A 14,649-nucleotide genomic window follows, 5' to 3' on the forward strand; every position below is an offset into this window, starting at 1 on the left:
GAATTGAAAAGTTTTATTTTTTATTTTTTTTGCAACAAAGGTCCTGGTTTCAATCCCCAGCAATTTAAAGGAATGTGGAACTTTCCATTAGCCTCACACATGCAAAGTATATGCTCTACCATTGAGCTACTGCCCCTTGTGAAGGTTGTGGTGAGTTTCATGTCCCTTTTACTCAAGCTAGCATTTCAAAGCAATGTGGAACTTTCCACTAGCCTGCAGGAAACTTGCTTCATTCCGTCAGGGGATGTAGCTCAGTGGTAGAGCGCATGCTTTGCATGTATGAGGTCCTGGGTTCAATCCCCAGCATCTCCAAGAAAGTTATCATTTAACTCAAACCTTTATCTGTTGCACATCTCTCTCTGCCTAATTATTTAGTTGGGAAATTAGCATCTAGCTTGAGTACAAGGCACATGTAACTCAGCCCAACATTCACAAGGGCCAGTGGTTCAGTGGTAGAGCATATGCTTTGCATGCATGTGGTCATGGGTTCAATCTCCAGCAACTCCAAGGATAGTTATACTTCACCTCAGAGCTTTATCTGTTGTGCATCTCTCTCTGCCTAATTTATATTTGGAAAAATGGCAGCTAGCTTGAGTATAAGGTACATGTATCTCAGCCCAACCTTCACTAGGGCCAGTGGCTCAGTGGTAGAACACATGCTTTGCATGTATGAGCTCCTGGGTTCAATCCCCAGCGTCTCCAAAGAAAGTTCCCGTGTCACCACGTAGAATTGTAAAGTTGTTTTGTTGGATTTTTTTTGCAACAAATGTCCTGGGTTCAATCCCCAGCATTTTAAAGCAATTTGGAACTTTCCTTTAGCCTCATACAGGCAAAGCATATACTCTACCATTGAGCTACTGCCCCCTGTGAAGGTTGTGGTGAGTTTCATGTCCCTTTTACTCAAGCTAGCATTTCTTAGCAATGTGGAACTTTCCACTCGCCTGCAGGAAACTTGCTTCAGTCCATCAGGGGATGTAGCTCAGTGGTAGAGCGCATGCTTTGCATGTATGAGGTCCTGGGTTCAATCCCCAGCATCTCCAAGGAAAGTTTTCCTTTAACTCAAACCTTTATCTGTTGCACATCTCTCTCTGCCTAATTATTTAGTTGGAAAATTAGCATCTAGCTTGAGTACAAAGCACATGTAACTCAGCCCAACATTCACAAGGGCCAGTGGTTCAGTGGTACAGCACATGCTTTGCATGTATGAGCTCCTGGGTTCAATCTCAGCGTCTCCAAGGAAAGTTGTAGAATTGAAAAGTTTTTTTTTTTTTTTTTTTGCAACAAAGGTCCTGGTTTCAATCCCCAGCAATTTAAAGGAATGTGGAACTTTCCATTAGCCTCACACATGCAAAGTATATGCTCTACCATTGAGCTACTGCCTCTTGTGAAGGTTGTGGTGAGTTACATGTCCCTTTTACTCAAGCTAGCATTTCAACGCAATGTGGAACTTTCCACTAGGCTGCAGGAAACTTGCTTCAGTCCATCAGGGGATGTAGCTCAGTGGTAGACCGCATGCTTTGCATGTATGAGGTCCTGGGTTCAATCCCCAGCATCTCCAAGGAAAGTTATCCGTTATCCTTAAACCTTTATCTGTTGCACATCTCTCTCTGCCTAATTTTTTAGTTGGGAAATTTGCATCTAGCTTGAGTACAAGGCACTTGTAACTCAGCCCAACATTCACAAGGGCCAGTGGTTCAGTGGTAGAGAACATGCTTTGCATGTATGAGCTCCTGGGTACAATCTCAGCGTCTCCAAGGAAAGTTGTAGAATTGGAAAGTTTTATTTTTTATTTTTTTTGCAACAAAGGTCCTGGTTTCAATCCCCAGCAATTTAAAGGAATGTGGAACTTTCCATTAGCCTCACACATGCAAAGTATATGCTCTACCATTGAGCTACTGCCTCTTGTGAAGGTTGTGGTGAGTTACATGTCCCTTTTACTCAAGCTAGCATTTCAAAGCAATGTGGAACTTTCCACTCGCCTGCAGGAAACTTGCGTTAGTCCATCAGGGGATGTAGCTCAGTGGTAGAGCACATGCTTTGCATGTATGAGTTCCTGGGTTCAATCCCCAGCATCTCCAAGAAAGTCATCCTTTAACTCAAAGCTTTATCTGTTGCACATCTCTCTCTGCCAAATTTATATTTTGAAAAATAGCAACTAGCTTGAGTACAAGGCAAATGTAACTCAGTACAGCTTTCTCACGTGCCAGTAGCTCAGTGGTAGAGCATATGCTTTGCATGCATGTGGTCATGGGTTCAATCCCCAGCTACTCCAAAGGATATTGTCCTTCAACACTAAGCTTTATCTGTTGCGCATCTCTCACTAACTAATTTATATTTGGAAAAATAGCAACTAGCTTGAGTATAAGGTACATGTAACTCAGCCCAACCTTCACAAGTCCAGTGGCTCAGTGGTAGAGCGCATGCTTTGTATGTATGAGCTCCTGGGTTCAATCCCCAGTGTCACCAAAGAAATTTTTTGAATTGTAAGGATTTTTTTGTATTTTTTTTGCAAAAAACTTTTGCAAAAAAGGTCCTGGGTTCAATCCCCAGCATTTTAAAGCAATTTGGAACTTTCCATTAGCCTAATACATGCAAAGCATATGCTCTAACATTGAGCTACTGCCCCTTGTGAAGGTTGTGGTGAGTTTCATGTCCCTTTTACTCAAGCTAGCATTTCAAAGCAATGTGGAACTTTCCACTAGCCTGCAGGAAACTTGCTTCAGTCCATCAGGGGATGTAGCTCAGTGGTAGAGCGCATTCTTTGCATGTATGAGGTCCTGGGTTCAATCCCCAGCATCTCCAAGGAAAGTTTTCCTTTAACTCAAACCTTTATCTGTTGCACATCTCTCTCTGCCTAATTATTTAGTTGGAAAATTAGCATCTAGCTTGAGTACAAAGCACATGTAACTCAGCCCAACATTCACAAGGGCCAGTGGTTCAGTGGTACAGCACATGCTTTGCATGTATGAGCTCCTGGGTTCAATCTCAGCGTCTCCAAGGAAAGTTGTAGAATTGAAAAGTTTTTTTTTTTTTTTTTTTTTGCAACAAAGGTCCTGGTTTCAATCCCCAGCAATTTAAAGGAATGTGGAACTTTCCATTAGCCTCACACATGCAAAGTATATGCTCTACCATTGAGCTACTGCCTCTTGTGAAGGTTGTGGTGAGTTACATGTCCCTTTTACTCAAGCTAGCATTTCAACGCAATGTGGAACTTTCCACTAGGCTGCAGGAAACTTGCTTCAGTCCATCAGGGGATGTAGCTCAGTGGTAGACCGCATGCTTTGCATGTATGAGGTCCTGGGTTCAATCCCCAGCATCTCCAAGGAAAGTTATCCTTTAACTTAAACCTTTATCTGTTGCACATCTCTCTGCCTAATTTTTTAGTTGGGAAATTTGCATCTAGCTTGAGTACAAGGCACTTTTAACTCAGCCCAACATTCACAAGGGCCAGTGGTTCAGTGGTAGAGAACATGATTTGCATGTATGAGCTCCTGGGTACAATCTCAGCGTCTCCAAGGAAAGTTGTAGAATTGAAAAGTTTTATTTTTTATTTTTTTTGCAACAAAGGTCCTGGTTTCAATCCCCAGCAATTTAAAGGAATGTGGAACTTTCCATTAGCCTCACACATGCAAAGTATATGCTCTACCATTGAGCTACTGCCTCTTTTGAAGGTTGTGGTGAGTTACATGTCCCTTTTACTCAAGCTAGCATTTCAAAGCAATGTGGAACTTTCCACTCGCCTGCAGGAAACTTGCGTTAGTCCATCAGGGGATGTAGCTCAGTGGTAGAGCGCATGCTTTGCATGTATGAGTTCCTGGGTTCAATCCCCAGCATCTCCAAGAAAGTCATCCTTTAACTCAAAGCTTTATCTGTTGCACATCTCTCTCTGCCAAATTTATATTTGGAAAAATAGCAACTAGCTTGAGTACAAGGCAAATGTAACTCAGCACAGCTTTCTCAAGTGCCAGTAGCTCAGTGGTAGAGCATATGCTTTGCATGCATGTGGTCATGGGTTCAATCCCCAGCTACTTCAAAGGAAATTGTCCTTCAACACTAAGCTTTATCTGTTGCGCATCTCTCACTGCCTAATTTATATTTGGAAAAATAGCAACTAGCTTGAGTATAAGGTACATGTAACTCAGCCCAACCTTCACAAATCCAGTGGCTCAGTGGTAGAGCGCATGCTTTGTATGTATGAGCTCCTTGGTTCAATCCCCAGTGTCTCCAAAGAAATTTGTTGAATTGTAAGGATTTGTTTGTATTTTTTTTGCAAAAAACTTTTGCAAAAAAGGTCCTGGGTTCAATCCCCAGCATTTAAAGCAATTTGGAACTTTCCATTAGCCTAATACATGCAAAGCATATGCTCTACCATTGAGCTACTGCCCCTTGTGAAGGTTGTGGTGAGTTTCATGTCCCTTTTACTCAAGCTAGCATTTCAAAGCAATGTGGAACTTTCCACTAGCCTGCAGGAAACTTGCTTCAGTCCATCAGGGGATGTAGCTCAGTGGTAGAGCGCATGCTTTGCATGTATGAGGTCCTGGGTTCAATCCCCAGCATCTCCAAGGAAAGTTTTCCTTTAACTCAAACCTTTATCTGTTGCACATCTCTCTCTGCCTAATTATTTAGTTGGAAAATTAGCATCTAGCTTGAGTACAAGGCACATGTAACTCAGACCAACATTCACAAGGGCCAGTGGTTCAGTGGTAGAGCACATGCTTTGCATGTATGAGCTCCTGGGTTCAATCTCAGCGTCTCCAAGGAAAGTTGAAGAATTGAAAAGTTTTATTTTTTATTTTTTTTGCAACAAAGGTCCTGGTTTCAATCCCCAGCAATTTAAAGGAATGTGGAACTTTCCATTAGCCTCACACATGCAAAGTATATGCTCTACCATTGAGCAACTGCCTCTTGTGAAGGTTGTGGTGAGTTACATGTAACTTTTACTCAAGCTAGCATTTCAACGCAATGTGGAACTTTCCACTAGGCTGCAGGAAACTTGCTTCAGTCCATCAGGGGATGTAGCTCAGTGGTAGAGCGCATGCTTTGCATGTATGAGGTCCTGGGTTCAATCCCCAGCATCTCCAAGAAAGTCATCCTTTAACTCAAAGCTTTATCTGTTGCACATCTCTCTCTGCCAAATTTATATTTGGAAAAATAACAACTAGCTTGAGTACAAGGCACATGTAACTCAACACAGCTTTCTCAAGTGCCAGTAGCTCAGTGGTAGAGCATATGCTTTGCATGCGTGTGGTCATGGGTTCAATCTCCAGCAACTCCAAGGATAGTTATACTTCACCTCAAAGCTTTATCTGTTGTGCATCTCTCTCTGCCTAATTTATATTTGGAAAAATGGCAGCTAGCTTGAGTATAAGGTACATGTATCTCAGCCCAACCTTCACTAGGGCCAGTGGCTCAGTGGTAGAGCGCATGCTTTGTATGTATGAGCTCCTGGGTTCAATCCCCAGTGTCTCCATAGAAATTTGTTGAATTGTAAGGATTTTTTTGTATTTTTTTTGCAAAAAACTTTTGCAAAAAAGGTCCTGGGTTCAATCCCCAGCATTTAAAGCAATTTGGAACTTTCCATTAGCCTAATACATGCAAAGCATATGCTCTACCATTGAGCTACTGCCCCTTGTGAAGGTTGTGGTGAGTTTCATGTCCCTTTTACTCAAGCTAGCATTTCAAAGCAATGTGGAACTTTCCACTAGGCTGCAGGAAACTTGCTTCAGTCCATCAGGGGATGTAGCTCAGTGGTAGAGCGCATGCTTTGCATGTATGAGGTCCTGGGTTCAATCCCCAGCATCTCCAAGGAAAGTTTTCCTTTAACTCAAACCTTTATCTGTTGCACATCTCTCTCTGCCTAATTATTTAGTTGGAAAATTAGCATCTAGCTTGAGTACAAGGCACATGTAACTCAGCCCAACATTCACAAGGGCCAGTGGTTCAGTGGTAGAGCACATGCTTTGCATGTATGAGCTCCTGGGTTCAATCTCAGCGTCTCCAAGGAAAGTTGAAGAATTGAAAAGTTTTATTTTTTATTTTTTTTGCAACAAAGGTCCTGGTTTCAATCCCCAGCAATTTAAAGGAATGTGGAACTTTCCATTAGCCTCACACATGCAAAGTATATGCTCTACCATTGAGCAACTGCCTCTTGTGAAGGTTGTGGTGAGTTACATGTTCCTTTTACTCAAGCTAGCATTTCAACGCAATGTGGAACTTTCCACTAGGCTGCAGGAAACTTGCTTTAGTCCATCAGGGGATGTAGCTCAGTGGTAGAGCGCATGCTTTGCATGTATGAGGTCCTGGGTTCAATCCCCAGCATCTCCAAGAAAGTCATCCTTTAACTCAAAGCTTTATCTGTTGCACATCTCTCTCTGCCAAATTTATATTTGGAAAAATAACAACTAGCTTGAGTACAAGGCACATGTAACTCAACACAGCTTTCTCAAGTGCCAGTAGCTCAGTGGTAGAGCATATGCTTTGCATGCATGTGGTCATGGGTTCAATCTCCAGCAACTCCAAGGATAGTTATACTTCACCTCAAAGCTTTATCTGTTGTGCATCTCTCTCTGCCTAATTTATATTTGGAAAAATGGCAGCTAGCTTGAGTATAAGGTACATGTATCTCAGCCCAACCTTCACTAGGGCCAGTGGCTCAGTGGTAGAGCGCATGCTTTGCATGTATGAGGTCCTGGGTTCAATCCCCAGCATCTCCAAGAAAGTCATCCTTTAACTCAAAGCTTTATCTGTTGCACATCTCTCTCTGCCAAATTTATATTTGGAAAAATAACAACTAGCTTGAGTACAAGGCACATGTAACTCAACACAGCTTTCTCAAGTGCCAGTAGCTCAGTGGTAGAGCATATGCTTTGCATGCGTGTGGTCATGGGTTCAATCTCCAGCAACTCCAAGGATAGTTATACTTCACCTCAAAGCTTTATCTGTTGTGCATCTCTCTCTGCCTAATTTATATTTGGAAAAATGGCAGCTAGCTTGAGTACAAGGCACATGTAACTCACCACAGCTTTCTCAAGTGACAGTAGCTCAGTGGTAGAGCATATGCTTTGCATTCATGTGGTCATGGGTTCAATCCCCAGCGTCTCCCTGGAAAGTTCCCGTGTTACCACGTAGAGTTGTAAAGTTATTTTGTTGGATTTTTTTGCAAGAAATGTCCTGGGTTCAATCCCCAGCATTTTAAAGCAATTTGGAACTTTCCTTTAGCCTCATACATGCAAAGCACCTGCTCTACCATTGAGCTACTGCCCCTTGTGAAGGTTGTGGTGAGTTTCATGTCCCTTTTACTCAAGCTAGCATTTCAAAGCAATGTGGAACTTTCCACTAGCCTGCAGGAAACTTTCTTCAGTCTATCAGGGGATGTAGCTCAGGGGTAGAGCGCATGCTTTGCATGTATGAGGTCCTGGGTTCAATCCCCAGCATCTCCAAGAAAGTCATCCTTTAACTCAAAGCTTTTTCTGTTGCACATCTCTCTCGGCCAAATTTATATTTGGAAAAATAACAACTAGCTGAGTACAAGGCACATGTAACTCAGCACAGCTTTCTCAAGTGACAGTAGCTCAGTGGTAGAGCATATGCCTTGCATTCATGTGGTTATGGGTTCAATCCCCATCGTCTCCAAGGAAAGTTCCTGTGTTACCACGTAGAATTGTAAAGTTATTTTGTTGGATTTTTTGCAACAAAGGTCCTGGGTTCAATCCCCAGCATTTTAAAGCAATTTGGAACTTTCCTTTAGCCTCATACATGCAAAGCACCTGCTCTACCATTGAGCTACTGCCCCTTGTGAAGGTTGTGGTGAGTTTCATGTCCCTTTTACTCAAGCTAGCATTTCAAAGCAATGTGGAACTTTCCACTAGCCTGCAGGAAACTTGCTTCAGTCCGTCAGGGGATGTAGCTCAGTGGTAGAGCGCATGCTTTGCATGTATGAGGTCCTGGGTTCAATCCCCAGCATCTCCAAGGAAAGTTATCATTTAACTCAAACCTTTACCTGTTGCACATCTCTCTCTGCCTAATTATTTAGTTGGGAAATTAGCATTTAGCTTGAGTACAAGGCACATGTAACTCAGCCTGACATTCACAAGGGCCAGTGGTTCAGTGGTACAGCACATGCTTTGCATGTATGAGCTCCTGGGTTCAATCTCAGCGTCTCCAAGGAAAGTTGTTGAATTGAAAAGTTTTTATTTTTTTTTTATTTTTTTGCAACAAAGGTCCTCGTTTCAAGCCCCAGCAATTTAAAGGAATGTGGAACTTTCCATTAGCCTCACACATGCAAAGTATATGCTCTACCATTGAGCTACTGCCTCTTGTGAAGGTTGTGGTGAGTTACATGTCCCTTTTACTCAAGCTAGCATTTCAACGCAATGTGGAACTTTCCACTAGGCTGCAGGAAACTTGCTTCAGTCCATCAGGGGATGTAGCTCAGTGGTAGACTGCATGCTTTGCATGTATGAGGTCCTGGGTTCAATCCCCAGCATCTCCAAGAAAGTCATCCTTTAACTCAAAGCTTTTTCTGTTGCACATCTCTCTCTGCCAAATTTATATTTGGAAAAATAACAACTAGCTTGAGTACAAGGCACATGTAACTCAGCACAGCTTTCTCAAGTGACAGTAGCTCAGTGGTAGAGCATATGCTTTGCATTCGTGTGGTCATGGGTTCAATCCCCAGCTTCTCCAAGAAAAGTTCCCGTGTTACCACGTAGAATTGTAAAGTTATTTTTTTGGATTTTTTTGCAACAAATGTCCTGGGTTCAATCCCCAGCATTTTAAAGCAATTTGGAACTTTCCTTTAGCCTCATACATGCAAAGCACCTGCTCTACCATTGAGCTACTGCCCCTTGTGAAGGTTGTGGTGAGTTTCATGTCCCTTTTACTCAAGCTAGCATTTCTTAGCAATGTGGAACTTTCCACTAGCCTGCAGGAAACTTGCTTCAGTCCATCAGGGGATGTAGCTCAGTGGTAGAGCGCATGCTTTGCATGTATGAGGTCCTGGGTTCAATCCCCAGCATCTCCAAGGAAAGTTATCCTTTAACTCAAACCTTTATCTGTTGCACATCTCTCTCTGCCTAATTATTTAGTTGGGAATTTAGCATCTAGCTTGAGTACAAGGCAAATGTAACTCAGCCCGACATTCACAAGGGCCAGTGGTTCAGTGGTAGAGCACATGCTTTGCATGTATGAGCTCCTGGGTTCAATCTCAGCGTCTCCAAGGAAAGTTGTTGAATTGAGAAGTTTTTATTTTTTTTATTTTTTTGCAACAAAGGTCCTCGTTTCAAGCCCCAGCAATTTAAAGGAATGTGGAACTTTCCATTAGCCTCACACATGCAAAGTATATGCTCTACCATTGAGCTACTGCCCCTTGTGAAGGTTGTGGTGAGTTTCATGTCCCTTTTACTCAAGCTAGCATTTCAAAGCAATGTGGAACTTTCCACTAGCCTGCAGGAAACTTACTTCAGTCCGTCAGGGGATGTAGCTCAGTGGTAGAGCGCATGCTTTGCATGTATGAGGTCCTGGGTTCAACCCCCAGCATCTCCAAGGAAAGTTGTCATTTAACTCAAACCTTTATCTGTTGCACATCTCTCTCTGCCTAATTATTTAGTTGGGAAATTAGCATCTAGCTTGAGTACAAGGCACATGTAACTCAGCCCGACATTCACAAGGGCCAGTGGTTCAGTGGTAGAGCACATGCTTTGAATGTGTGAGCCCCTGGGTTCAATCTCAGCGTCTCCAAGGAAAGTTGTTGAATTGAAAAGTTTTTTATTTTTTTTATTTTTTTGCAACAAAGGTCCTCGTTTCAAGCCCCAGCAATTTAAAGGAATGTGGAACTTTCCATTAGCCTCACACATGCAAAGTATATGCTCTAAAATTGAGCTACTGCCTCTTGTGAAGGTTGTGGTGAGTTACATGTCCTTTTTACTCGAACTAGCATTTCAACGCAATGTGGAACTTTCCACTAGGCTGCAGGAAACTTGCTTCAGTCCATCAGGGGATTTAGCTCAGTGGTAGAGCGCATGCTTTGCATGGTTGAGGTCCTGGGTTCAATCCCCAGCATCTCCAAGGAAAGTTATCCTTTAACTCAAACCTTTATCTGTTGCACATCTCTCTCTGCCTAATTATTTAGTTGGAAAATTAGCATCTAGCTTGAGTACAAAGCACATGTAACTCAGCCCAACATTCACAAGGGCCAGTGGTTCAGTGGTACAGCACATGCTTTGCATGTATGAGCTCCTGGGTTCAATCTCAGCGTCTCCAAGGAAAGTTGTAGAATTGAAAAGTTTTATTTTTTATTTTTTTTGCAACAAAGGTCCTGGTTTCAATCCCCAGCAATTTAAAGGAATGTGGAACTTTCCATTAGCCTCACACATGCAAAGTATATGCTCTACCATTGAGCTACTGCCTCTTGTGAAGGTTGTGGTGAGTTACATGTCCCTTTTACTCAAGCTAGCATTTCAAAGCAATGTGGAACTTTCCACTCGCCTGCAGGAAACTTGCGTTAGTCCATCAGGGGATGTAGCTCAGTGGTAGAGCGCATGCTTTGCATGTATGAGTTCCTGGGTTCAATCCCCAGCATCTCCAAGAAAGTCATCCTTTAACTCAAAGCTTTATCTGTTGCACATCTCTCTCTGCCAAATTTATATTTGGAAAAATAGCAACTAGCTTGAGTACAAGGCAAATGTAACTCAGCACAGCTTTCTCAAGTGCCAGTAGCTCAGTGGTAGAGCATATGCTTTGCATGCATGTGGTCATGGGTTCAATCCCCAGCTACTTCAAAGGAAATTGTCCTTCAACACTAAGCTTTATCTGTTGCGCATCTCTCACTGCCTAATTTATATTTGGAAAAATAGCAACTAGCTTGAGTATAAGGTACATGTAACTCAGCCCAACCTTCACAAATCCAGTGGCTCAGTGGTAGAGCGCATGCTTTGTATGTATGAGCTCCTTGGTTCAATCCCCAGTGTCTCCAAAGAAATTTGTTGAATTGTAAGGATTTGTTTGTATTTTTTTTGCAAAAAACTTTTGCAAAAAAGGTCCTGGGTTCAATCCCCAGCATTTAAAGCAATTTGGAACTTTCCATTAGCCTAATACATGCAAAGCATATGCTCTACCATTGAGCTACTGCCCCTTGTGAAGGTTGTGGTGAGTTTCATGTCCCTTTTACTCAAGCTAGCATTTCAAAGCAATGTGGAACTTTCCACTAGCCTGCAGGAAACTTGCTTCAGTCCATCAGGGGATGTAGCTCAGTGGTAGAGCGCATGCTTTGCATGTATGAGGTCCTGGGTTCAATCCCCAGCATCTCCAAGGAAAGTTTTCCTTTAACTCAAACCTTTATCTGTTGCACATCTCTCTCTGCCTAATTATTTAGTTGGAAAATTAGCATCTAGCTTGAGTACAAGGCACATGTAACTCAGACCAACATTCACAAGGGCCAGTGGTTCAGTGGTAGAGCACATGCTTTGCATGTATGAGCTCCTGGGTTCAATCTCAGCGTCTCCAAGGAAAGTTGAAGAATTGAAAAGTTTTATTTTTTATTTTTTTTGCAACAAAGGTCCTGGTTTCAATCCCCAGCAATTTAAAGGAATGTGGAACTTTCCATTAGCCTCACACATGCAAAGTATATGCTCTACCATTGAGCAACTGCCTCTTGTGAAGGTTGTGGTGAGTTACATGTAACTTTTACTCAAGCTAGCATTTCAACGCAATGTGGAACTTTCCACTAGGCTGCAGGAAACTTGCTTCAGTCCATCAGGGGATGTAGCTCAGTGGTAGAGCGCATGCTTTGCATGTATGAGGTCCTGGGTTCAATCCCCAGCATCTCCAAGAAAGTCATCCTTTAACTCAAAGCTTTATCTGTTGCACATCTCTCTCTGCCAAATTTATATTTGGAAAAATAACAACTAGCTTGAGTACAAGGCACATGTAACTCAACACAGCTTTCTCAAGTGCCAGTAGCTCAGTGGTAGAGCATATGCTTTGCATGCGTGTGGTCATGGGTTCAATCTCCAGCAACTCCAAGGATAGTTATACTTCACCTCAAAGCTTTATCTGTTGTGCATCTCTCTCTGCCTAATTTATATTTGGAAAAATGGCAGCTAGCTTGAGTATAAGGTACATGTATCTCAGCCCAACCTTCACTAGGGCCAGTGGCTCAGTGGTAGAGCGCATGCTTTGTATGTATGAGCTCCTGGGTTCAATCCCCAGTGTCTCCAAAGAAATTTGTTGAATTGTAAGGATTTTTTTGTATTTTTTTTGCAAAAAACTTTTGCAAAAAAGGTCCTGGGTTCAATCCCCAGCATTTAAAGCAATTTGGAACTTTCCATTAGCCTAATACATGCAAAGCATATGCTCTACCATTGAGCTACTGCCCCTTGTGAAGGTTGTGGTGAGTTTCATGTCCCTTTTACTCAAGCTAGCATTTCAAAGCAATGTGGAACTTTCCACTAGGCTGCAGGAAACTTGCTTCAGTCCATCAGGGGATGTAGCTCAGTGGTAGACCGCATGCTTTGCATGTATGAGGTCCTGGGTTCAATCCCCAGCATCTCCAAGGAAAGTTATCCGTTATCCTTAAACCTTTATCTGTTGCACATCTCTCTCTGCCTAATTTTTTAGTTGGGAAATTTGCATCTAGCTTGAGTACAAGGCACTTGTAACTCAGCCCAACATTCACAAGGGCCAGTGGTTCAGTGGTAGAGAACATGCTTTGCATGTATGAGCTCCTGGGTACAATCTCAGCGTCTCCAAGGAAAGTTGTAGAATTAAAAAGTTTTATTTTTTATTTTTTTTGCAACAAAGGTCCTGGTTTCAATCCCCAGCAATTTAAAGGAATGTGGAACTTTCCATTAGCCTCACACATGCAAAGTATATGCTCTACCATTGAGCTACTGCCTCTTGTGAAGGTTGTGGTGAGTTACATGTCCCTTTTACTCAAGCTAGCATTTCAAAGCAATGTGGAACTTTCCACTCGCCTGCAGGAAACTTGCGTTAGTCCATCAGGGGATGTAGCTCAGTGGTAGAGCACATGCTTTGCATGTATGCGTTCCTGGGTTCAATCCCCAGCATCTCCAAGAAAGTCATCCTTTAACTCAAAGCTTTATCTGTTGCACATCTCTCTCTGCCAAATTTATATTTTGAAAAATAGCAACTAGCTTGAGTACAAGGCAAATGTAACTCAGTACAACTTTCTCAAGTGCCAGTAGCTCAGTGGTAGAGCATATGCTTTGCATGCATGTGGTCATGGGTTCAATCCCCAGCTACTCCAAAGGATATTGTCCTTCAACACTAAGCTTTATCTGTTGCGCATCTCTCACTAACTAATTTATATTTGGAAAAATAGCAACTAGCTTGAGTATAAGGTACATGTAACTCAGCCCAACCTTCACAAGTCCAGTGGCTCAGTGGTAGAGCGCATGCTTTCTATGTATGAGCTCCTGGGTTCAATCCCCAGTGTCTCCAAAGAAATTTGTTGAATTGTAAGGATTTTTTTGTATTTTTTTTGCAAAAAACTTTTGCAAAAAAGGTCCTGGGTTCAATCCCCAGCATTTAAAGCAATTTGGAACTTTCCATTAGCCTAATACATGCAAAGCATATGCTCTACCATTGAGCTACTGCCCCTTGTGAAGTTTGTGGTGAGTTTCATGTCCCTTTTACTCAAGCTAGCATTTCAAAGCAATGTGGAACTTTCCACTAGCCTGCAGGAAACTTGCTTCAGTCCATCAGGGGATGTAGCTCAGTGGTAGAGCGCATGCTTTGCATGTATGAGGTCCTGGGTTCAATCCCCAGCATCTCCAAGGAAAGTTATCCTTTAACTCAAACCTTTATCTGTTGCACATCTCTCTCTGCCTAATTCTTTAGTTGGGAAATTTGCATCTAGCTTGAGTACAAGGCACTTGTAACTCAGCCCAACATTCACAAGGGCCAGTGGTTCAGTGGTAGAGAACATGCTTTGCATGTATGTGCTCCTGGGTTCAATCTCAGCCTCTCCAAGGAAAGTTGTAGAATTGGAAAGTTTTATTTTTTATTTTTTTTGCAACAAAGGTCCTGGTTTCAATCCCCAGCAATTTAAAGGAATGTGGAACTTTCCATTAGCCTCACACATGCAAAGTATATGCTCTACCATTGAGCTACTGCCTCTTGTGAAGGTTGTGGTGAGTTACATGTCCCTTTTACTCAAGCTAGCATTTCAACGCAATGTGGAACTTTCCACTAGGCTGCAGGAAACTTGCTTCAGTCCATCAGGGGATGTAGCTCAGTGGTAGAGCGCATGCTTTGCATGTATGAGGTCCTGGGTTCAATCCCCAGCATCTCCAAGAAAGTCATCCTTTAACTCAAAGCTTTATCTGTTGCACATCTCTCTCTGCCAAATTTATATTTGGAAAAATAACAACTAGCTTGAGTACAAGGCACATGTAACTCAACACAGCTTTCTCAAGTGCCAGTAGCTCAGTGGTAGAGCATATGCTTTGCATGCATGTGGTCATGGGTTCAATCTCCAGCAACTCCAAGGATAGTTATACTTCACCTCAAAGCTTTATCTGTTGTGCATCTCTCTGCCTAATTTATATTTGGAAAAATGGCAGCTAGCTTGAGTATAAGGTACATGTATCTCAGCCCAACCTTCACTAGGGCCAGTGGCTCAGTGGTAGA

At 42.5% G+C, this 14,649-nt stretch overlaps 14 non-coding genes across 14 annotated transcripts; all 14 read left to right on the forward strand.

Annotated features, from left to right (window-relative positions):
- The first annotated feature begins 240 nt into the window (after positions 1-240).
- Positions 241-312, forward strand: trnaa-ugc (transfer RNA alanine (anticodon UGC)). The gene has a single exon. It is a non-coding gene; the product is annotated as a tRNA-Ala (tRNA).
- A 656-nt stretch (positions 313-968) lies between these two features.
- Positions 969-1,040, forward strand: trnaa-ugc (transfer RNA alanine (anticodon UGC)). Its single transcript has one exon. It is a non-coding gene; the product is annotated as a tRNA-Ala (tRNA).
- A 3,450-nt stretch (positions 1,041-4,490) lies between these two features.
- On the forward strand, positions 4,491-4,562 carry trnaa-ugc (transfer RNA alanine (anticodon UGC)). The gene has a single exon. It is a non-coding gene; the product is annotated as a tRNA-Ala (tRNA).
- A 447-nt stretch (positions 4,563-5,009) lies between these two features.
- On the forward strand, positions 5,010-5,081 carry trnaa-ugc (transfer RNA alanine (anticodon UGC)). Its single transcript has one exon. It is a non-coding gene; the product is annotated as a tRNA-Ala (tRNA).
- Positions 5,082-5,733: 652 nt separating this feature from the next.
- Positions 5,734-5,805, forward strand: trnaa-ugc (transfer RNA alanine (anticodon UGC)). The gene has a single exon. It is a non-coding gene; the product is annotated as a tRNA-Ala (tRNA).
- A 447-nt stretch (positions 5,806-6,252) lies between these two features.
- trnaa-ugc (transfer RNA alanine (anticodon UGC)) lies at positions 6,253-6,324 on the forward strand. Its single transcript has one exon. It is a non-coding gene; the product is annotated as a tRNA-Ala (tRNA).
- A 1,043-nt stretch (positions 6,325-7,367) lies between these two features.
- Positions 7,368-7,439, forward strand: trnaa-ugc (transfer RNA alanine (anticodon UGC)). Its single transcript has one exon. It is a non-coding gene; the product is annotated as a tRNA-Ala (tRNA).
- A 457-nt stretch (positions 7,440-7,896) lies between these two features.
- On the forward strand, positions 7,897-7,968 carry trnaa-ugc (transfer RNA alanine (anticodon UGC)). Its single transcript has one exon. It is a non-coding gene; the product is annotated as a tRNA-Ala (tRNA).
- Positions 7,969-8,950: 982 nt separating this feature from the next.
- On the forward strand, positions 8,951-9,022 carry trnaa-ugc (transfer RNA alanine (anticodon UGC)). The gene has a single exon. It is a non-coding gene; the product is annotated as a tRNA-Ala (tRNA).
- Positions 9,023-9,471: 449 nt separating this feature from the next.
- Positions 9,472-9,543, forward strand: trnaa-ugc (transfer RNA alanine (anticodon UGC)). The gene has a single exon. It is a non-coding gene; the product is annotated as a tRNA-Ala (tRNA).
- Positions 9,544-11,235: 1,692 nt separating this feature from the next.
- Positions 11,236-11,307, forward strand: trnaa-ugc (transfer RNA alanine (anticodon UGC)). Its single transcript has one exon. It is a non-coding gene; the product is annotated as a tRNA-Ala (tRNA).
- Positions 11,308-11,754: 447 nt separating this feature from the next.
- trnaa-ugc (transfer RNA alanine (anticodon UGC)) lies at positions 11,755-11,826 on the forward strand. Its single transcript has one exon. It is a non-coding gene; the product is annotated as a tRNA-Ala (tRNA).
- A 1,895-nt stretch (positions 11,827-13,721) lies between these two features.
- Positions 13,722-13,793, forward strand: trnaa-ugc (transfer RNA alanine (anticodon UGC)). The gene has a single exon. It is a non-coding gene; the product is annotated as a tRNA-Ala (tRNA).
- A 447-nt stretch (positions 13,794-14,240) lies between these two features.
- trnaa-ugc (transfer RNA alanine (anticodon UGC)) lies at positions 14,241-14,312 on the forward strand. The gene has a single exon. It is a non-coding gene; the product is annotated as a tRNA-Ala (tRNA).
- The last annotated feature ends 337 nt before the right edge of the window (positions 14,313-14,649 follow it).

This window comes from Pseudorasbora parva, chromosome 20 (assembly GCF_024679245.1).
Source record: "Pseudorasbora parva isolate DD20220531a chromosome 20, ASM2467924v1, whole genome shotgun sequence".
In the NCBI taxonomy this organism is placed as follows: domain Eukaryota; kingdom Metazoa; phylum Chordata; class Actinopteri; order Cypriniformes; family Gobionidae; genus Pseudorasbora; species Pseudorasbora parva.